The 23,231-nt window shown below is 36.2% G+C and overlaps 1 pseudogene; it reads right to left on the reverse strand.

Moving 5' to 3' along the window:
- Positions 1-2,638: 2,638 nt before the first annotated feature.
- LOC123925687 overlaps positions 2,639-23,231 on the reverse strand; it is a 116,727-nt pseudogene continuing 96,134 nt past the window's right edge.

Raw genomic sequence — 23,231 nt, forward strand, 5'->3', positions numbered from 1 at the left:
GGAAAGAACCTAGATGTCCACCAACAGATGAATGGATAAAGAAGATGTGGTATATATACACAATGGAATACTATGCAGCCATCAAAAGAAATGAAATCATGCCATTTGCGACGACATGGATGGAACTAGAGTGTATCATGCTTAGTGAAATAAGTCAATCGGAGAAAGACAACTATCATATGATCTCCCTGATATGAGTACATGGAGAAGCAACATGGGGGTTAGGGGGATAGGAGAAGAATCAATGAAACAAGATGGGATTGGGAGGGAGACAAACCATAAATGACTCTTAATCTCACAAAACAAACTGGGGGTTGCTGGGGGCAGGTGGGATTGGGAGAGGGGGAGGGGGCTATGGACATTGGGGAGGGTATATGCTATCGTGAGTGCTGTGAAGTGTGTAAACCTGGTGATTCACAGACCTGTACCCCTGGGGATAAAAATACATTATATGTTTATTAAAAAAAAAAAAATTTGGAAGGGGAGGCGAACCATAAGAGACTATGGACTCTGAAAAACAACCTGAGGGTTTTGAAGGGTCAGGGGTGGGAGGTTGGGGGAACAGGTGGTGAGTAATGGGGAGGGCACGTTTTGCATGGAGCACTGGGTGTTGTGCAAAAAGAATGAATACTGTTACGCTGAAAAAATAAATAAAATGAAAAAAAAAAAAGAAATGGGAAGAGGACATGAAAAGACATTTCTGCAAAGAAGACATCCAAATGGCCAATAGACACACGAGAAAGTACTCCACATCACTCAGCATCAGGGAAATACAAATCAAAACCACAATGAGATACCACCTCACACCAGTCAGAATGGCTAAAATTAACAAATCAGGAAATGATAGATGTTGGAAGAATGCAGAGAAAAGGGAACCCTCCTAAATTGCTAGTGGGAATGCAAACTGGTGCAGACATTCTGGAAAACAGCATGGAGGTTCCTCAAAAAGTTGAAAATAGAGCTACCCTATGACCCAGCTATTGCACTATTCTGTATTTACCCTAAAGATACAAATGTAGTGACCTGAAGGGGCATGTGCATCCAAATGTTTATAGCAGCAATGTCCACAATAGCCAAACTATGGAAAGAACATAGATGTCCATCAACAGATGAATAGATAAAGAAGAGGTGGTATATATACACAATGGAATACTATGCAACCATAAAAAATTGAAACCTCGCCATTTGCAACGATGTGGATGGAACTAGAGGGTATTATGCTGAGCAAAATAAGTCAATCAGCGAAAGACAATTATATGATCTCTCTGATATGAGGAATTTGAGAGGCAGGGTGGGGGGCTGTGGGGCATAGGGAAGGAAAAAATGAAGCAAGATGGATCTGGAGGGAGACAAACCATAAAAGACTCTTAATCTCACAAAACAAACTGAGGGTTGCTGGAGGATGAGAGGTAGGGATAGGATGGTAGGGTTGTGGACATTGGGGAGGGTATGGGCTATGGTGAGTGCTGTGAAATGTGTAAGCCTGATGATTCACAGACCTGTACCCCAGGGCAAATAATACACGTCAATAAAAATAATTTAAAAATAAATAAATAAAAGTAGCTTTTCAAGAGAAAGATACTACATGCTCCTCAAAAATAAAATAAAAATAAAATGATATATGGAAATAATTACAAATATCACCTGATATTCCATTAAAACTACTTTTTTATTGGTATAAAAAATATTTATTTAATCCTTTTAAATCTTTAATCTAAGTCAACCATTCACTTACTTATGCCGTCATCAACTTAGATCACTGGCAAAATTAAAGGATACATACAGACTTTTGATATGAGAAAAGGCAAATGTGGACTCTAGTGGGAATCTGTTGTTTTTACATGCCCACCACCCACTATTCTTACAATGGCACCTGGGTTTCCTGTGGTGAACTGCCTCTCTCCTACTATGGGGCCACGAGGTACACATCTAGTAATCAAGACTGGTACTTTTTTGTCCTGGTTCACAAATGTGTAATCCCAGGCAGACCAATGACAATGAGGTCCTGGACTTAGCCAGTACTATTATGCAAGAGTCTCTTATTTCTGGGGGATCAGAAGCCTGGCAAAACATATCTGGAGCTCCTCATGGCCATCATTTTGCCCGAGAATGAAGCCAACTGAACCCTTTAACAACAGGTTTTAGGGAGTAGCTTAAAATTACAACTGGGGCACTAGATCTTACGTCTTAAAACAACAGGGTCTTATCATTGTCAGATTATGATGTTACAATGAATGCCATCTTTGAAAATAAATACGCACTCATCCTGAGTCTCTGAAATTATTTTAGAATCTAACCTCTTTCTAGGAAGTAGCAAAATTAAAGAGTGTTTTTAGTAGTCGGACAAAAACTGTCCATTATTCTCAACATTAAAAATTGAATGCAAAATAAAAATTAAAAATTAAAAAAATTGAATGCAATGATTTAAAGAAAAGTAACACATTATTGTTTGCATAATATATACAGAATCATGTGGTTTCTAGTCATTAGAATTTTGTCATTCTTGGAAAGGAAAAGAAGACAGTGGCTGAGAAGCACATCCCTTCATAAAAAAGATACCTAAACAGTATGCTTAGGATGACTAATATTAAGGATTTGAACATAATATAGTTTTCCTCAGAGGAAACAATCTTAATTTCTAAAGAGCATTCATTTCTGACATCTCAATTCCTGATTTCAGTGGCTGCACACTGTGTACCTCTGTGCCACACTTAGGACAAGTAAAGTACACATCAAATAAGAAACTACTTTTAACACAGTAGTAACAGAAGATGTGCTCACATCCTATGGTGTGAGGCATGGTTGGGCCACTCTCCACACAGAGAACATTGTTTGCCACTGGTGGATAATGTACTGTCACTATTAGGAGCACCAGTAAGAGGAATACACCATGAAGACAACTTAGCTTTCAATTTCTGGGTATTAATAAGTGGTAAGAGAAAAATCAGAAACTCAGCAAAACCATGCCAGAGAAGTTCCCTCTTCATATACTCAAAGCCAACTTCACGTATGTTTTGGGGCTTGCAAAATACAGAATGAATGCATAGGAGACATTCTGTCAAAGTTGCAAACTTGCCCTCTGAAGGAAAATCAGGAAATTAATCAGCCCACATAATTTAGTAAGTCCAACCATGATATTCATACACTGCCTGGCTTTCCCAAATGATGCCAAATGACAGTTTCCAAACAGGTCATAGCAACACTCTTCCAGTCACGTCCTGCCAATCGTACACACAGCATACCACAGCTTCTGATTCTTACTTGGTGGCTGGTACCTCAGCTTTGGGGAAAAATCATTTTTATACTGAATATTCAAAATGGATTGTCCCACGTTGGCATTTTGAGAATAGACGGTGAATCGCCACAAGAAAAGCCACAACAATGCTTTTACCTCTGGTTCAAAGTGGGCTAACAGCCCTGGCTTAAATCCATGAAAGCACTGAGGAAACTGGGACCAAACTAGCTGCTCCAGGGCCTTGTTCAGGTCAAGCGCATCCAACTGACTTATTCTTAGCACTCTGTGTGTCCTTTTCATGTTCTCTCCTCTGGAAGCCAGGTCTTCTTAGAAGTCCCTTATTCACCGGCAGTTAAGAAGGGAGAAGCCTTAGGAGTCTGCAAAACACCCCTGTTCCACATAACTTTCTCTGAGACATTCTCTGGGAAGCTTGGATTCTCCTAGCAGAACCTGGATTACCCCAAAACTACTTTTTATAATTTGGTGCACAACTTTCCAATCTTTTCCATGTGCATGTGTCTTTATGTGTATAATTCTATAGAAAAAGGATGATACCTAAATGGTCTTTTGTTCACTCACTGCTTTACCAAGAAATATGCCATGTACATTTTGCTTCTCAAGGTCATTTTGAATAATACATTACAAAATATCAACAGTATAAGTAGGTATATAATAAAAAGGAAACTGTTTCCAACTTTAGACACCTTATATTATTCAAATTAAAATTATTTCTAGAAACAACAAAAACCCTATACAAAAAAACAGCATATAGATTTATGTCACTGTTTTGATGTTTGTAAGGTATACTAGTAAATGAATGCGTCATAATTTATGTAAGCACAAAGTACGAGAAAGCATAATCATGTTGATGGATACTTGAGTTGTGCTGAGTGTTTTGTAATTATAATTAATATCTGTCATATATTTATTCACATATATTCATATAATACATATATTCTTAGAAGACTGCTGTTTAAAAAATACATGCATTTCATATGATAATGGATATTATCAAATTATCTTCAAATGAGGCCTAATAATTGGTTTCTACCAAGAGGGAATGGGAAAGTTTATGTACATTCACACCCTGGCCAACATAATCTACTACCAAAATTTTAAACTTGGTCAGTCTCTTGGATATAAGAGGAAGTATCTCATTATCTTTTTTTTTTTAAGATTTTTATTTATTTATTTGACAGACAGAGATCACAAGTAGGCAGAGAGGCAGGCAGAGAGAGAGGAAGGGAAGCAGGCTTCCCGCTGAGCAGAGAGACCAATATGGGGCTCGATCCCAGGACCCTGGGATCGTGACCTGAGCCGAAGGCAGAGGTTTTAACCCGATGAGCCACCCAGGTGCCCTGAAGTATCTCATTATCTTAATTATAAATGAAGTTGAAGTTTATTAATAAGATTTATATTTGTAAGACTATTGTATCCCTGTTTGAATGAATTATATTTTCTTATTTTTTACACATTTTTTTCTTTTGAGTAATTAATCTTTGAGTGCTGTGTAAGAACCCTTTACATATTCCAAAAGTATGTAATTTGTTACATGGGTGTTTTCATAGATTGTATTCATGCCCCCATGCATTCATATGACCATGGCATATTTCTTGGTAAAGCATTCTTCACACTTTATCCATGCCCTTCATCCTATAATTCTGTCATTCTTATATTAACCTCCTCATTCTGAGACTTTATGACTTGTTTTGGCTAATAGTAAGTAGTAGAAGTTACAATATACCAATTCAGAGTCTTGGCCTCAAAAGGACTCCGTGTTTCTGTTGCTTTATTGTACTTTGTCATTGCCACAAACCCACTGGGAAGGAATATCGGGTGAAACAGGCCCAATGAACTCATTTGCCTCAGATGAGGTCCGTCTAAATAATCCTAGAACCAGTGCAACCCAACTGAGATTACTCCATCATCATGACTCAAGAGCCATAGTAATTGATTGTGGTTTTAAGCCTTTAAATTTCAGGGTAGTTTGTTAGGCAGCAATAGAAAATGGAAATCCTTCAGGGCTGTGTCTCCCTTTTGTTCCCTTTTCTCCTTCCTTCCCTCCTTCATTCCTCTTTTTTTTCTCTTTTCTTCCTTCCTTTCTATTGTGCTTTCTTATATTTATTTGTGGCAGTTTTAACACCCTCTAATTATTATCCACTTTCCAATTTTTTAGCTTATCTTATATTTTTATTTTTGTTCAAATTTTAATTGGAAATGACATTAAATTTATTCAACAATGTAGATAAAACATTTAGCACTTTTCTGTTCTAATAAATATTGATTTATATTATCATTTAACTATAAATAATACTTTATTATATAGGTCATTTTCATTCCTTCATACTTATAAGCTATGCCTTGTTGAATATCTTTCCTATGTTTTTCACACTCGTCCAATTATTACTGCAGCACAAATCTTTGGAAGTGGAACTGGTGGGTACATATATTTTAAGGTCTTTTTATGTATTAAAATTATTCCCAGAAAATGTTGTATAATGTTGTAGTCACACTAACAATTTATAATACTGCATATTTTCAACATCCCCAGAACACTCTAAATATTAACAATATTTTATACATTTGTCCATAACGATAAGGAAGTAACAATAGAGGTGGGTAGTTTAAATTCACTGTGTGACATGCACTTAGAGACTACAAAGAAAAAAGTCATGTCATATGTGATTAACTATACTCCAGGGAATGTGTGCTTTTCTGAACTTTCATGTAATTCTATGAATGTTACTACTTTAGGAAATGTCTGTGATCTCCACGGCAAGAACACATTAATGGTCATTATTGTTTTGCTATCCAAACCCCCATTTGTCTTCCAGAAGACACACTTTCCTTTCACATCTCATCCCTTCTTCTTCATGTGTGGCAGAATCTTAAATAGGATAAACTCCACAATTTTAGAAGTTTTTCATAAACTTTAATTTGGTTTTAAATGCCACTGAAGGTTTGTTTCCAGCACACCCACAATATGAAAGTTTAAAAGTGCATGAAAATTTTAAAAACTTTATAGTTTCAAGGCAAGAAAAAAGTAATTCCAAAAATATGATGAGAATCTATACCACTTTAAAACTAGGACATTTCCTTTTCAATGATCAAAATTCTCTTTGCTCCTCCCTCTCTTAAGCCCTGAGGAACAAGAACATATGATCTTAAAAATTTCCAACGTTTCACCTAAGGCCTGACTTCCATTAAAATTTCCGTCACCTTATTAAGAGGAAAGATGTACATTTGTGGTATTATGTTATTCTTTAATCTGAAAAACTATGCAAACTGTGTACCTTTCAAACTAGTAAATGTTAGTGAATACCAGATTCATTCTGAGGCTCGATCCCATTTAGGTTTTATAGTAAAATGACTTTCAACATTATGCGCAGAAGTCTAGCAATGATATTATAAGAACAGAATGCATTAGATTCAGGACTAGTCGGAAAAATAAGCACTTGTTAGATAACAGGTGTGCTTTCTCAACCTTCCACCACCTCTTCTTTTACCATGAAAGAACCAATTACCCAGAACTCAAGGTGACTCAATTACTATTCATAACAGTTACCACTTTATGGATGAATAATAATCTAAGCCTAAATTCATGGCAGTTTCTTAATTTGGTCCACATAGCCCTTATTATGTTTGAATGAAAGAAACCCCCTTTTTCTTCCAGTGAATATAAACACAAAATCATGTTGCCCTCAAATTAGCAGTAGTCATCTTTTTTTTTTTTTAAGATTTTACTTATTTATTTGACTGACAGAGATCACAAGTAGGCAGAAAGTCAGGCAGAGAGAGAGGAGGAAGCAGGATCCCTGCTGAGCAGAGAGCCTGATGCAGGGTCCTGGGATCATGACCTGAGCTGAAGGCAGAGGCTTTAACCCACTGAGCCACCCAGGTGCCCCAGCAGTAGTCATCTTGCTACTTCGAGAGAAGTCCCCCCTCCAGGACAAAGCCAGCACTCCTCAGAGGAAAGAACACAGAGAAATGGGGCCTCAGCTATGCAAACATGTTGGCTAATTGAAATTAAATTAAAAAAAAAAAACTTTTTTTAAAGAAGTTAAATCTGATATTTTATCTCTGGATGGTTCAGTAATATGAGCCAATAAAATAACTACTATCTATGCCACCATGAATAGAGTGTTTTGTTATTTACAATATAAAGAGTCACATTTATGTAGAATATTCCTCAGAAGGATAGTGAATCAAATTCTTGATACTCGGTACAACCAAGGAAGTTCATCTGGTGTCATGGATGCAGCAAAGATTCTAATATATTGTGATACAAGATGACAGTCATTCACTCTAGAGGAAAATATGTTTCCTAAAGCTCTTGGTTGATGGGTTATTCATGCTCTAATCCAAAACACAGTGGGTGAAGCAAATTTTCTAATCTCTGTGCTTGATATTATGTTTGCTGAATGAAACACCTTTTTATCTTTTACTTTGAAGGTTTTAAAAACATTGCTGAGTATTTGGGTTGCAGTTATCCTGTCAAATAAAATATTTCAACGAGTTCTGAATGATTTTAAAGAAAGATCCCTTCATAACAAAAAACAATTGGAAACATTTTCACCATAGTAATGGCTAGGATAAAGACAAAATGTTAGCTAGTATCCAAGTAGGGACCAAATATTTCATGAATTACATTCTGTTTACACTTCAAACACAAATTAAAATTGTTTAGCTAACAGGCTCAGCCTTGATTACATGTCATTAGTGTCCATTATAATTTCAACTATGCTTGAATTTTATAAGCCTGTTAGAAAATTACATTCTTATATTTCAGGAATGGAAATAAAATCCATGTGGTATTTTGGCTATTAATACCTATAATCAGGTTAATCATTGCTTGAAGGATATAAATTTTTAATTTTCTACAAATAAAACAAAAATTAGAAGCAATTCTTCAAATCACCAATCAGTTCTTAACTTGGCATCAGTATTAGCCAGCTCCATACCAAATGACTACAGCTTTCCTAAAACATAATTATAATTTTCCTTTACTATCTGTAAAGTGTTGGCCTTGACTACTATAGGATCAATGCATTTACTTCAGAACTTACTTCCTTCTTCATTGTTTGAAGCATTTTATGGCACTTAAATGAACACCTACATCCATTTATTTCTACAATCATTTCCTAGTTAAACATTAATAGAACTATATTGATGTCTTATTCATATCACTTGTTGTAAAATATGCAAAAAGGTTTATTTAGGAGTGAATAGAAAAGGGATACTAAAAGATTTACATGGTCAGAAAGTCCACAGAGAAGCCCAATCTAAGCAGGATTTAACTTTCAGATCAAGAGAGTAAATGTGTTACACTCATAGGAGAAAAAAGATACCTATTTATCAAAAGTGATTAATTTCATTCACTGAAGACTTCAGAGAAGGGTCACATGATTTTCTTTATCCTATCACACTGGTAGAAAATCTACATAATTACTGCTGCAGAGTCCGTGACATCACATAAAATGGTAAGTGGAAGCACCCAAGTCATTTGTATTGGGAATGAGACTGGGGCGAGTATGTCCCCTGCTCAGGACCCCTTTCTTATTTTAGTAGTTAACTCTCACTTATTCTTTGGCTCTCTAAAATAATCTAAGATTTGGATAAATCCTCTTGTAATATATTGCACAGTCTTCAGTAACTTCCTTCATAATATGTATCAGCTTTTAGAAATATCCTCCTTTTATAGCTTTAATATATGCTCACACTGTGCCCCATTAAGTAAGCTATAAGTTCCAAGAAGGCAAGGGCCATGTCCATTTTGACCACTCTTTATGTACACACACACACACACACACACACACACACACACACACAACTTCAGCCTTAATGCTTAGTGCATAGTAGACATCAAACATATTTTTTAAGGGGCGCCTGGGTGGCTCAGTTGGTTAAGCCTCTGCCTTCAGCTCGGGTCATGATTCCAGGGTCTTGGGATCGAGCCCCGCATTGGGCTCTCTGTTCTGCGGGGAGCCTGCTTCCTCTTCTCTCTGTCTGCCTGCCTCTCTGCCTACTTGTGATCTCTGTCTGTCAAATAAATAAATAAGATATTTAAAAAACAAAACAAAAAAAGAACCATATTTTTTTAAAAACTCAGTGAATAAGTGAAAAAAAGATGACATTGATGGGTAGACCTATCACTTTCCCTAGACAGAGATGAAAGAAGAGATCCCTGAATACTTCCAAACCTCAGTCTTGAAGTGCATTCCAGGGAATTGTAGGAGGCCAAACATAAGTGCAAATTCTCCCCACCCCTGCTCAGATCCTGTAATAAATGAAGTATCAGTTAACAGGAGATATGAGAGAAGAAAATTGAGTGTATGGATTTTTTTTTACAGATGAAAAGCTCAAGATTTCTCCATGCCTATATACACCCTAGAAAACTTCTTTTTTGATCTGCATTTTAGGTTTACTTTCTGTTAATCAAACCTCTCAAATTAACAAGGGGGCAAAAGTACTTGTGGCAAAGACAACTTTTTTTATTCATAGAATCATTCTATTTTCCTACTGGGAACACAGCTAATATACACTTTCCAACCCCTGTGCCTTTCTGTCAGGGCCATGCAATTAGAGTCCAAGAAGTGATACATGGATGAAAATCAGCACCATAAAAATCTTTTTTGCATCATCCTTTCCCCTCAGTTAGTTCTACAGATCAGGTATAGACCATAACACCACAAAGAGAGAGACACTGAGATCTTGAGTGATTGAAGCAGAGTGTCTCCCATGCTCCTCTTTCCCCACAATCCACTCTAACTTGCTTTGCACAGATTTGTATTATGTTGTGTTAAGCCACAAGAGTTGGGAGTTAGTTAGCCACTGACTGACTGAGTATTGTATGTTGTCACTGTCACTGAAACTGAAAAAGAGAGGTGAGATGGATTCCTTAACAACATTTTGGGAAACAATCAATAGGAAATTATCAAAGGCAGCTGGGCATCACTGGTAGAACAGGTTTTTTATTTAATTTACTATTTTTTATTTAATTTACTATTAAAATTTAATTTAATTTACTGATATTTCATTTCTCCTTCTATTTTTGTAAGCATCTTGAAGATAGGTCACCATTGTCTTCATTTGTGATTCCCCAAAATTACCCAACATGATGCTAAGCTTTTGGGGTATAATTAATGCTTACCAAATAAATAAATAGTTTGCCTTTTTGCTCCAACTACATTAAATTATAATTAAAAAGTGTGCTATAGAGAAAAAAGCATGAATTCTGAAAGCAAAAAAATGCTAGCCATGAGGATTCACCTACCACAGCTGTCCAAAAAGTAGTATTTCTACATAGCTATATAGAAGTAACTCTTGTCTTTAGTTTTCTAGTCTTAAAAGGAATATTATAACTACTCAACATAGGGTTAAATGGGCTAACATACATATATTTCAAAGCCTAGTAACTCATACAAGCAGGTGGTTCAAGTGTGTTTAATTGATATTTAAGTGGAAGATGTATTATTCTTCTCAGGTCATTTGCAAGCTAAAATAAAAAAAAATTACCCAGAGTGATCTTTTCATTCATTCTTGTTTTGTAATGTTTCTATAAGATATAAGTAGAAAGAGACTATCTTTATGCATGAATACAAATATACAGTTATAGAATTCTTTCCTTCAGATTACTTTTATTTCATTTTCTTTCTCTCAAACATATTCTATCACTATATACATATTCCATTGGCAAAGTCTAGAACTAAGAATATCATTCATTAAGGTAATATATGGGAGGAAGAGTAAAATACATACATTAATTGGTTATTTAAATTCTCCAATGTTTATTCTGTATCAAGTTATAATAAAAGACAAGTATAACACAAAATATTTAATGGATAGTCAGGATATTTAACCCATTTTTTAAGAAGAGGTAAAGTTTTTTTCTTGGAATTTTTATAATCTATCAATAAGAACAAAATATTTACTTAAAATATTCTCTCTTAAGGTAATGATTAAATTCCTGTTTTTCTTCCAACTAAAACCTTTAAGGGCTAAATCCTGATTTAAATTGTAAGTTATATATATATATATGTATATATATATATAATCAAGCTCTCAAATGTTCACTATTATATTTCACAGTGAAATAATCTCAGTAGAGTGAAAGAGTAAAAAAACTAAGAGTTGCCCAGAGTCAAGAACCAAAAGACAATACCTTCATTTGAAAGTTTAGCTGATGAATTTACAAAACCAGTGTCCTTTATGACTATGGGACTCCCAGGAATTTTGGTGGCAACTTTGCCATGTTTTTCTCCTTTTTTCATTATGTTTGACATTGTTAAGGCAGAATTTCATTACAGACAAGCAATCTATGGCAACAGACTGGGGAAATAAGACAGTGTAGATACGGAGAAAGAGGAAGAAGGGAACAAAAATGAGCACCAAATTAGAATAAGGGTTTTGGAGGTCCATCATCACTATATAATACGTTTGCGTGACATATTACAGACTTCCAGAGAATGCTTTGAAGATACAAGGGCAAACTAATTTGCTTTGATTTGTTACTCAAGATCAATAATCTGGCCCTATGGCTAATGCGAGTAGGAAATGGCAAAACTAATAAAATATGCCACTTTTTACTGTATTCTACAGTCCTTTGGGGGCTTATGTACCACACACACACACAAAAAAGGCGAAAAGATCAAACTTTGCTTAACCAACAGCTAGAAATATCTATATAATAATAACAACAATAACTGTCCAAATTATAAAAATAATTTTTCTAATTACTGTTAGTTTTCCTTTCAATTTCTTTGTCCCATTCTGCTTTTGTAAGGAATCCAAGCAGTGAGGGGATATTGAGGACAGGGTGACAGACTGTGAGAAAGGGTGAGAAAACTGAAATCTCTCCTCACCTTCAGGACTCATCAGGAAAAAATGCAATGCCTAAGTCCAGAGAAGCCCACAAGGTGTCATTTTCTGGATGAATCTGTTATCGCACAGGATTAGGCTCTCTGGTTTTGTAGGGTCCATTGTTGATGGGCCTAGGGTTGATGGATCAGGTTAGTTGAGTTTATTAATTTGTAATGAGACCACTTTCACTTAACTACAGTGCTCATGTGACAACCAGGACAAAATGTTTCCTTTCATCTGACAGTTTAGTATGGGATATTGAATTAGTAAACTAAAAGCTTGGCTAAAGAGGTGAGTACTGTGGCAACTCAACTGATTATTCCACACAGATTATAATTTTCTTGTGACTGTATCCATATTCACTAGATTCATGGTCTCTCCTCCAGTTACTGGTAGATCAGTGCTGCTTATTTCTGGCTCTTTGGGCTTTCACAGCTTTACATCATTGACTTTAAATCATTGACTTTAAATGCAGGTTCACACACACAAAAAAGGCAGTGGATGGCTGCATATGGAACTGTTGAGAATCTGATTAAAATTACAAATTTGGGACCCAATCATAAACCTACTAAAACATTATCACCAAACATGGAGCACTAACATTTGTATATTTTCATAGTTTTCCCCAGGAAAATCTAGTAAGTGGTTCATTTTGCCTCTGTTCAGACTAAAAACCCTAACTGCAAACACACCATTTTTCACTAGTGAGTACAATTTAATTGGATAGATTTCCACATAATGAATTTAAAGCATATACAAATGTGTCTTCACTGAGGTTAGAATTAGGATCACTTCACTTTGGTATTGGTGGTAAAAAAAGGTATTGATAGTTTCTAGGCACTTTGATCACTTATTTAAATATTCTTATTTCCCTCTCATGTATGAGACTTGATCACATCACTTGTGGAATAGATTTTAATAGCTTAACTTCAGAATCCCTTTTCTAAAGTTTATAGTGGGAAACATTAGAGTTTCCCATAATAGCATTAATAACACATCTGTAGGGCACCTGGATGTCTCAGTTGGTTGAACATCTGACTCTTGATTTCTGCTGGGGATGGAACCCCGCTGTGGTCTCCAGCTTGAGTCTGCTTGAGATTATCTCCCTCTACCATTGCCACCACCTTCATTCATACTCCTTCCCTCTCTCTAAAAATAAACAAATCTTAAAAAAAAAAAGCATCTGCTATTCTTCCAGGTAAAAATTATAGTATACATTTTTTAAGCTTTTAGGGTATTGGTGAAGACACTAAAATACTCCTTTTATAGAACAGGGCAAACTAATTATGGTAAATTGTACATCATTTCTGAAACTAATAGTTTCTTTTTGAGAGAATACTAGTAACCTTCCACCTTCTGTAAGTTTATGTTTTGTCAGTTAAAAATGCCAACTCTTGTGCAGATTTCTGGAAATTTTAAGGTATAGCGTATATTATGTTTCATAAGCCAGATTCCTATTATGATTCATAATTTACAGAGGTTCAGAAAAAATCAGTAAGAAAATGATTTGGGAACTTTTCTACCTGTATTAAGATTTTAAAAAAGAAAATTTCCCTGAGGTTTTACTGTTTAGAATTACAGATGAAAACTGTCAAAGATTATCCATTATAATTTAGAAATGGTAAAACATTTAAGTGGCATCTGCATTAATTATCTGGATATTCTAGATCAACAGTTCCCAAAGTGCTTCCCATGGCACATTAATCCAGCAAAATATTCTTCCAAACAGAAAATGGCTCCATGGCAAAATAATACTACACTACTTTGGCTTAGAGATTCACTTTGCACATTAGCAAATTAAAAGATCACAAAAAACCTGCAAAAAAGAAAACTTACTTAGTTCAGCAATTTCCTAGATATATTTGATGATAAAATATTTCTATATAATATCTATTAATATCTGAGGCCCACAGAATACACAACAGGTTGGGAATAATGTAACATAATGTTTATTCTTTGCCCATAAATGTATTTACAAATGAGAAAACAGCCCTTTGATAAGGTATAGGTCTAGATAATCATTTCTTTTTTTTTTAAGATTTTATTTATTTGATGTAGAGAGAGAGATCACAAGTAGGCAGAGAGAAAGGGGGAAGCAGGCTCCCTGCTGAGCAGAGAGCCCAGCATAGGACTGGATCCCAGGACCCTGAGATCATGACCCTAGCGGAAGGCAGACGCCTAACCCAGTGAGCCACCTAGGCGCCCCTAGATAATCATTTCTAAAAATATGATCATTATAACTATGCTAGTCTTCCCAGGTATAGCAATATGAACTGGTTATATTTTATTATTTCTTTTAAATAGGTTGCATTTTTCAGAGCAGTTTTAGATTGCCAGAAAAACTGAGCAAAAATTACAAAGAGCTCCTGACTCCAAACACGCACAGCTTCCTTCACTATCAGTACACCCCATAAGAATAATACATCGTTGGGCGCCTGGGTAGCTCAGTGGGTTAAGCCGCTGCTTTCAGCTCAGGTCATGATCTCAGGGTCCTGGGATCGAGTCCCGCATCGGGCTCTCTGGCTCAGCAGGGGGCCTGCTTCCCTCTCTCTCTCTCTGCCTGCCTCTCTGCCTACTTGTGATCTCTTTCTGTCAAGTAAATAAATAAAATATTAAAAAAAAGAATAATACATCGTTAAAATTGATAAGCTTACATTGATACATCATTATCACTCAATAATCCATGTTTACATTAAGGTTCACTCTGAATCCACCATTACAGTAACATACAAAATAGCTGCCCTGCTCTAAAAATCCTCAGTACTCCTCCTACTTACTTCTCCCTCCTCCCTGAACTCTGGCAACCCTTAATCTTTTTACTGTATCCTTAGTTTTGCCTTTCTCAACTGTCTTATAATTGGAATCATACAGTATGTAGTCTGTTAAGATTGGCTGCTTTCACTTAAAAATATACACTTGAGGGACGCCTGGGTGGCTCAGTTGGTTAAGCGGCTGCCTTCGGCTCAGGTCATGATCCTACCGTCCTGGGATCGAGTCCCACATCGGGCTCCTTGCTTGGCATGGAGCCTGCTTCGCCCTCTGCCTCTGCCTGCCTCTCTGTCTGCCTGTGCTCTCTCTCTCTCTCTGACTAATAAATAAATTAAAAAAATCTTAAAAAAAAATATACACTTGAAATTCTTACATGTCTTTTCATGAATGCTGGCCTCAACTATTTTCTCTTTTGATTAGCTTTGATGTTCACTCTTATTTTTACTCTCATTCTAAATTCATGAAATTTTCTCCTCTTTCAAGTTATTGGTAAACTATGCACAATATGAGGTGATGAAAATGATTTTTTTTAACTATAAAGTTTGTTTCTTCTGGGAGATATGTATGGTGGCTACCAGTTCTTTGATTAGTACTTTAGGTAATTGGGAAAGAGGAGCATGGCTACTGAAATCCACTTGATGAAGAGTACAGCAGGATTCTGGCAGGGAAAGAATATTGAGCAGCAGAAAGTGAAAAAGAGAAACTAGACCAAGAGATAGCAGAACTGAAATAAAGAGGCAGGCAGATAACCAAACCTACATCTCAATTTGAAATGGAAATGAATGGCAAGGAGCTTCCACCTTACATGCCAATGCCTATCTATTGCTGGAAGCTGCTCTGACTGTGGTGAAGAATGTGAGGTTATAGCCAAGTTTAGGGGGATACAGTGCTATGATTCATTAGTTCTCATTCTTCTGGATATAAGAAGAGAGAGCCATGACAAATGTGCCAAGTGTTTGTTATCTCTTGCCTATATATGGAGAGAAGATGTGGACCAAGGTACCTACAGCTTTCTATATGGGTGGGCCTAAATTAAAACCAGAGAGAGCCTCAACGTGGTTGCAGAGAAGCCATGGACATGGTAATTTTACCCATTAGCTCACCCTAATTTCTAAAAAGGCAATAGTTCCCAGTGTAGTAAAGGGTTGATGAGGTATCAACTCAGGGGGAGAGTAGGAATATCTAAACCTATTTGCATAAGTTTTCTAAATGGAGGCACAGTGAGAAATAACAAGTAAATCTTGCTATAGAAACTCCATGCTGTTACCCAAGGCCCTCTCAACACCAAATGTCTAACTGGTATACTTTTAGTCATTAAGCACTGATAATGAACTCAGAATGTCAAAACCAGGATGACTGGGGGTTGAAGTCAGATATCTGATGTTTTGAACACATATCGTAATAGAAGGCTTAATGATAAACAGAATGGCAGAGTTTGGTCACAGAAGATAAAATGTGCCATATTCACTAGGGTGCTAAGCCATCATCAGGACAGTCTTGCCAATATTTGAGCAGAGTAACTTGGATATCAGATCAGATCTGGATGGATGATATTCCAGGAACATGTCAAGGATGGAAAGATGGGCAGCAGCCTCTTAAGTTACCTGATGCGATGACCAAGGAATAACTATCATAGATGTTGGTGTACTGTCACCAGTAATCTCTGCAAGTGGTCTTCAATGTTCTGAAAATGTTGTTAATAGACAACTGAAATACTTTGATAAAAGCTTTTCCAAGTGGGCTCTTTCTTTATATGTCATCTTAAAGAAGGCCTCCTTAGCTCTTCACGGTGCACAGAATCATACAGTGGGCTAAGAACCTGAGCTCTGAAATCAGACAACCCTTGGGTCAAATAGCAGTTTCTATCAGGTAGAAGTTAGATGAACTTTTAACTCCTTACATAACCCTTCTAAGCCTGAATCTCCTCATACGCAAAGAAAACAAGGTAAACAAAGCAGCTCACCTGTAAAGAGTAAACATGATAATACATGCAAAATGAGTAAGATCAGACTTGGCACAGTAAGTGCTCTGTTAAATATCAGATTTAAAACAAACAAACAAAGAAGATTTGCCCTCAGGGACTCTGAATTTTTAGTTCCTATAATTATGAGCACAGATGTACCTCCTACTATGTGGAGTTGCTTCTACTGGCTTTAGCCTAGACAGCAAGATCTGTTGTGAGCTGAACTTTTAGCTCACAAATTCTAGGCAAGATCACAGTCTCATGGGGGATTTAACTCTTCTGGAGGTAGCATCTCCAAAATTAAAGACAGATGTGATGGTAAGAGTTCCCTTTCTTACTGCGGCTTCCAAAGCCAGCTTCCAAGAAGTAGGCATTAGTTTGAGGGCCACTCAATCCCCACTTGAACAGGAATACCCTAAAAATCCTTTCCCCTAACTCTAGGGCCAAACTGGGTAAGGTGAGATAGGGTAAGTGAACAAGGACTTTGGCAGCTAGAAAAGAGCAGCTACCTACAAAAATTTAAAAAATATTTATCTCCTTTAAAGTGAATGTTTATTGGGAGAGTCAAGTGTGGGAATGTATAATGATTTGCCATTAAATCATAATGAAGCTTAAAATCCCCAGAAGTCATGTTCACCTTTTCACCTCACACCTTGGTCATCACTTTCAGGAAGCCTTAAAAAGACTGAAAAGTGGTTCATCTCACTGTGTTTCATACCAGTAGGGCCAGGAACACAACCTAAAGTTCCTGGTAGAGCTCTACCTAAAGAAGAAACATCCCAAGATCAAATGTTACACCTTCATTTATTGAGCTTTAGCCATTAACTCAAGATAAGCAAAAGATCCAAATTGTGTCCAAATCCTCCTTCAAGACCAATAGGAATCTGAAGTCAAGGAGTTCTAGCCTGCAGATTCCAGGAGCTACAGAGCAAGAAACTAATTCAGAGTAAATAGATCAGCAAAATTAAAAAGGTGAGGTCCAATACCTAAATAAATCACCAGTCCAAAGAAGCCTGACAGAAGGCAAGAATTCATGTGTGATTTAATGGGTGGAAATCAAAAGACTGAAAATTCCACGGCATGATGAAGAAAGTTGTTAAAAGACTAGGCAGCATGAACACCATAGTTCACAAATCATGAAACTGAATGAGAACTTCATTCCCAGTGTGACAATAACATAGCCAGGAAATATGACTTTAATGTAAGTGATCAGAGACTTAGGTATATGGTATTATATTATACAATTACAGAAAAATCCCTTCTAATGAGGAAATTCAATTTTTCTTCATGTCCATGCTGACTTTATTTCACACTAATAAATGTTAGTGTGAAAGTCTAACAAGTCCCCACTTCTGCCAAATGCTTCCCTTTTCCAAAAGGCCCCTGTTTCTCCTTATCATGCATGACAACTCTGAACTGCAAAAAATAATTTCCATTAGCATTACATTATAAAAAATACAACTAGCAATGCACTGTTGCAAAATGTCACAAGATGTGTGAGAAAACCACATGGTAGGGAACTTGACACCATATCATCATTCCTGGTAATGAACCAATTCATTTTTGTCATTGTAGTGTACCAGGTAAGCTCATTCCATGTAACTCCTATCAATCTACAATATGGAGTAGTCACAGCATGCCATCAAGGGAAGGGAGTGGAGTAGATAAAATTCCAACTTAGATGGAGTAACCACTAATAACAAGTACTGATTCAGCACAAAAGAAACTTCTCTACAATTAATTCAAGAACAGAAAGAAGTACTCACAATGTAATCACTAGTCCATTAAACTATAATTTGTAATGCTGGATAAAGCTGCATCAGAATGGTTCTACTACTGTATTGACTTAGATAACAAAATCATCCACTCAAACGGATGCAAATTTCCCTAGTCCTGTAAGTGAAGAGTAACTGAAAGCTTCAAACCATTCTTCACAGCCAACACTGAGTATTTAAAGAAAGTTCTTTGTTGAGGTTCAAAACAAGATAAAATATTAGAAACATTCAAAAGCATTCCATCTTTGAAACATCAGTCTTCAGAACAAAAAGTCACTAAATTCCTAAAATATCCTTCAACAGGAAAATGGACCAGAATTTGAAATACATATTAAAATGCTTTAAATAAGTAATCTAACACTCACCATCAGTGGAACTACACCTAATCAAAACCAGTAGGTATTTTTGGGATATTTTATATGAAAGGATATTTATTTCATAACTACAAGTACATTTCTATAGTTAAAGAAACACAGACTGTGCACAGTGGACAGGAAATTTCTGACTTAGATGCGTCTAATTTAAGGAACTTAACATAAACGATGAGCTATTTTTAGAAAAGAGATTGGCCATCCATTCCAGTGATAACTGATGTCCATTTAATGGAAGACAAGCAGGCTCAGCAAACACTTCAAGGAGCAAAGCAACAGAGAAATAAATTTGCTAAAAACATTTCTCAAATGTTAATGTCCATTTGAAACATTTGAAGATCATGTTAAAATGCAGATTCTAACTTGGTAAGTCTGAGATTCTATATTTCTAACATGTTCCCAGCTGATGTCGATGCTGCCACGGGAACACTCCATGAATAGCAGTTACAAAGAAATGAAGTCAATCACCATCATACAGAGGAGCTTGCTTTTTTTAGATTTCTTTTAAGTCCCACTTAGTCTGAATTGTCCTACATAAATGGTTTTTAACTTGGCTGCACAGTAGAATCAAAACTCCTACTGCCCAGGTCACACCCCCAATCAACGAAATCAGAATTCTGAGGTGGTAGTTGCTGGCATCGATAGTTGTTGAAGGTCCCTAGGTGATCCCAAAGTGTATCTAAGAGTGAGAACTGCTGGCCTAGATTGACTTTTAATGACTTAACATACAAAACTTAAGCCTACCTCTTCTTAACTTCAGTTTAGTATCCAAGTACTTAAATAGATGTCATGATCACTAAAAACATAAGCGCAGGAAAAATCAAGCAAAACCCTTCGCTGTTTAGATTATCATCTACTGGGGTTCTTTAGGCAACTTTGAGGTGACTTTACAAATGTGGTTCATAATTGCCCTCTCATGTTTTCTATCATTGGATGCACATTTTGCTGGCCCTATTTCACTATAGTCTTCAGGAAAGAAAAACAGCTTTCTGAACATACCCTGCCATTAACTGACATATGCACATAATGATAGATAATCCATAATGAATGTTAACTTCAGTTTCATATTGAATATGGAAAGAGCGTCAGTCTTACCATTATTACAGAAAAGCAAGACTTTATGTAATATCTGTATCTGCAAAGAAACAAATGCTAATAGTAGGCTAGAAAAGTTTAAAAAAAAAAGAGAGAGAGAGAGAGATTAAGTTATAATACTGGTTGTCAATATCTTGATCTGCAAATAATGCAATACTATAAAACTATCTTCAGTTAGGCTGATATCTTCCACACTAATGATTATTCTCACTATAAAAACTCATTATGGATATGAAACACTTTACATACTAATCATGTTTCTCTATTAGTGTGCAAGATAATTAAAAAGCAAAGATAATCTTGTCCATTGGTGTCTCCCACACAAAATTTTAAATGTTTCCATGGCAAAAGCGAGTCAAAATTCATTCTTTCAAAATTCCTTCCAATACTAATTGTACCAAAATAAATTTTCTTATATCCTAAGTATCTTGTCTCTTATTGCCTTCAAATTAAATTATCATTCACTTCCTTATTCTTTCATTCAATACCTCTTTATTCAATTGACTAATTAAATGCTTACTATATTAGGTCCTATGCTATACTCTGGGAATAGACTGGTGAGAAAACCAGATATAGTCTCTGTGTTGTTAGAGTTTACAACAGAGGGATAGACAGATATATGGGAGTTTACAATATAGAGGGATAGACAGACATATGTGAAATAACTACAGTATCAAACATAAAATTATAAAATTGTAGCTGTGACAAATGCTTAAAAAAACAAAAGAAAACAAAAAAAACTAAAACAAGAAACACTGTGATATAAGACTCTAAAATGGGGAATTTGACCTAGTCAGGGAGCTCAGAAAAGACTGTCCTGCAGAAGCAACTCTAGAACTAATCTTAAGGATATCAGGTTTTTGTCCTTCTTTAAAACAGATTTACTGAGGCATAATTGATATGTAAAGAATTGTAAAAATTTAACATGTATAATTTGATGAGTTCGGACATAGGCAAACAATTATGATACCATCACCACCATAAAGGTAATAGATATCTCTAACACTTTGCAGAATTTCCTTATGTCCTTTTGTTTTGTTTCATTTTGTTTTGTGGTAAGAATACTTAACATAAGATGGCTGTTCAACGGAGGTGGGGCCGCTCTAGCTAAATAGGCCCTTACAAGATCTACTCTCAAATTTTGAAGTTCACAATATGGTATTAACTATAGGCACTATGTTGTATAGGACATTTTTAGAATTTAACTAACATAATTAAAACTTTTATTTCCTTTGAATAACAATCCCCAATTTCCCACCCTCAAATCTCTGGCAACCACCATTATATTCTCTGCTTCCATGAGTTCGACTATTTTAAATAACCCATATAAGTGAAATCATACAGTATTTGTCTTTCTGTTGACTGGCTTATTTCACTTAGCTTAATATCCTCAAGGTTTATCCATGTTGTCACAGAGACAGGATTTTCTTTTTTATTTTTTTTTAAAGATTTTATTTATTTATTTGATCACAAGTAGGCAGAGAGGCAGGGAGAGAGAGAGAGGAAGAAGCAGGCTCCCTGCCAAGCAGAGAGCCCGATGTGGGACTCAATCCCAGGACCCTGAGATCATGACCTGAACTGAAGGCAGAGGCTTAACCCACTGAGCCATCCAACCACCCAGTATTTCCTTTTTTAAGGCTAGATATTATTCCAGGGTGTGGTGTGTGTGTGTGTGTGTGTGTGTGTATTATCACTTTTTCTTTACTCATCCATCTGTAGATAGACACTTGACAAAAAGTAAATAGAAGAAAATTCCAAGAATAGGAAAGAGCAAGGAAATAAAAGATACATAGTTGAAGGAAGCACAGCAGGTAGAAAGAATAAGATGGGATTATTGAGGCCCTGGTTGAAAGCAGAGAGCGAAGGGAGTATGGTGTGCAACTAAGCTGCTGTTCTATAAGGTGTCGTTGCCTGCATCTTGGATTGGGGAAATACTTCTCAAGATGATTATGTGTACTTTGATTAGGGAAGTCAAAGTTACAAAGTACAATTAAAAGAGGCAAACACGGGCGCCTGGGTGGCTCAGTGGGTTAAGCCGCTGCCTTCGGCTCAGGTCATGATCTCAGGGTCCTGGGATCGAGTCCCGCATCGGGCTCTCTGCTCAGCAGGGAGCCTGCTTCCCTCTCTCTCTCTGCCTGCCTCTCTATCTACTTGTGATCTCTCTCTGTCAAATAAATAAATAAAAAATCTTTAAAAAAAAAAAAAAGAGGCAAACACCACGGGCACTCTCTCTCTCTCTCTCTCTCTCTCTCTCTCTAGTATATACAGCCTCTTCCAATTCATAGATCCTCCTTCTTTCTCAGACTTTTACATCAATAAATAAATTATAATACTGTGAGAGCTAAAAATTACCCTAGAGATTAGACCAATATAATCATTTTTAATGGCAACTCTATGTTCTACATTTTCCTACATTTTCTTTGCACTATTTTAAGTTCTATGACACATCTATAATTAGATAATAATAGTAGTGATATTGACAAGCCCTGTAAACTAAATGGTCACACGTTTGCATTTACCTAAATGTATTTAAACATAAATGGAGAATATAAAAAACAATTTTAAAATAAGAAGAGTTTGGCTCTAGAGTAAGCAAACTATAGCCGGTGGGCCAAATCCAGCCCAAGGCCCGTTTTTGTAAATAAAGTTTTTTCAGAACACAGGCATGTGCATTAACATTTTAACAATTAATTAACAATTAAGCAGTACACTGGCTGCTTTCATGCTATAATGGTAGAACCGAGTAGTTGACAATGAAAACCATATGACCCTCAGGGCCCTTTATACAAAAAGTTGATATTGTATGTGATTACATCTGGATAGAGTTAGTCTGACTCTATGATAAAACATCCTTTATATCATTTTCCCAAAGATTTTAGCATCTCCTTTTGGGGAAAGGTTTTAAGAAAGTAAATAAATTTCTCCAGTGGGGTGACCAACTGTTCCTGTTGGTCTGGGACTCCTGGTTTTACTTCTTAAAGTCCATGTCCTAAAAATCCGTTAGTCCTAAGGAAATCATCTGGTCACTCACCACAGCCCTCCTAGAATTCAGACTGGTAGACACTTAAACTGACAGTACAGTTTGTGAGCAAGAGACTGTGCTTTATACATGCTTTTACTTGCATCCCCACATCCGCCTCTAGTACAGGTTACTAATAATCAGG

This window comes from Meles meles, chromosome 15 (genome assembly GCF_922984935.1).
Source record: "Meles meles chromosome 15, mMelMel3.1 paternal haplotype, whole genome shotgun sequence".
In the NCBI taxonomy this organism is placed as follows: domain Eukaryota; kingdom Metazoa; phylum Chordata; class Mammalia; order Carnivora; family Mustelidae; genus Meles; species Meles meles.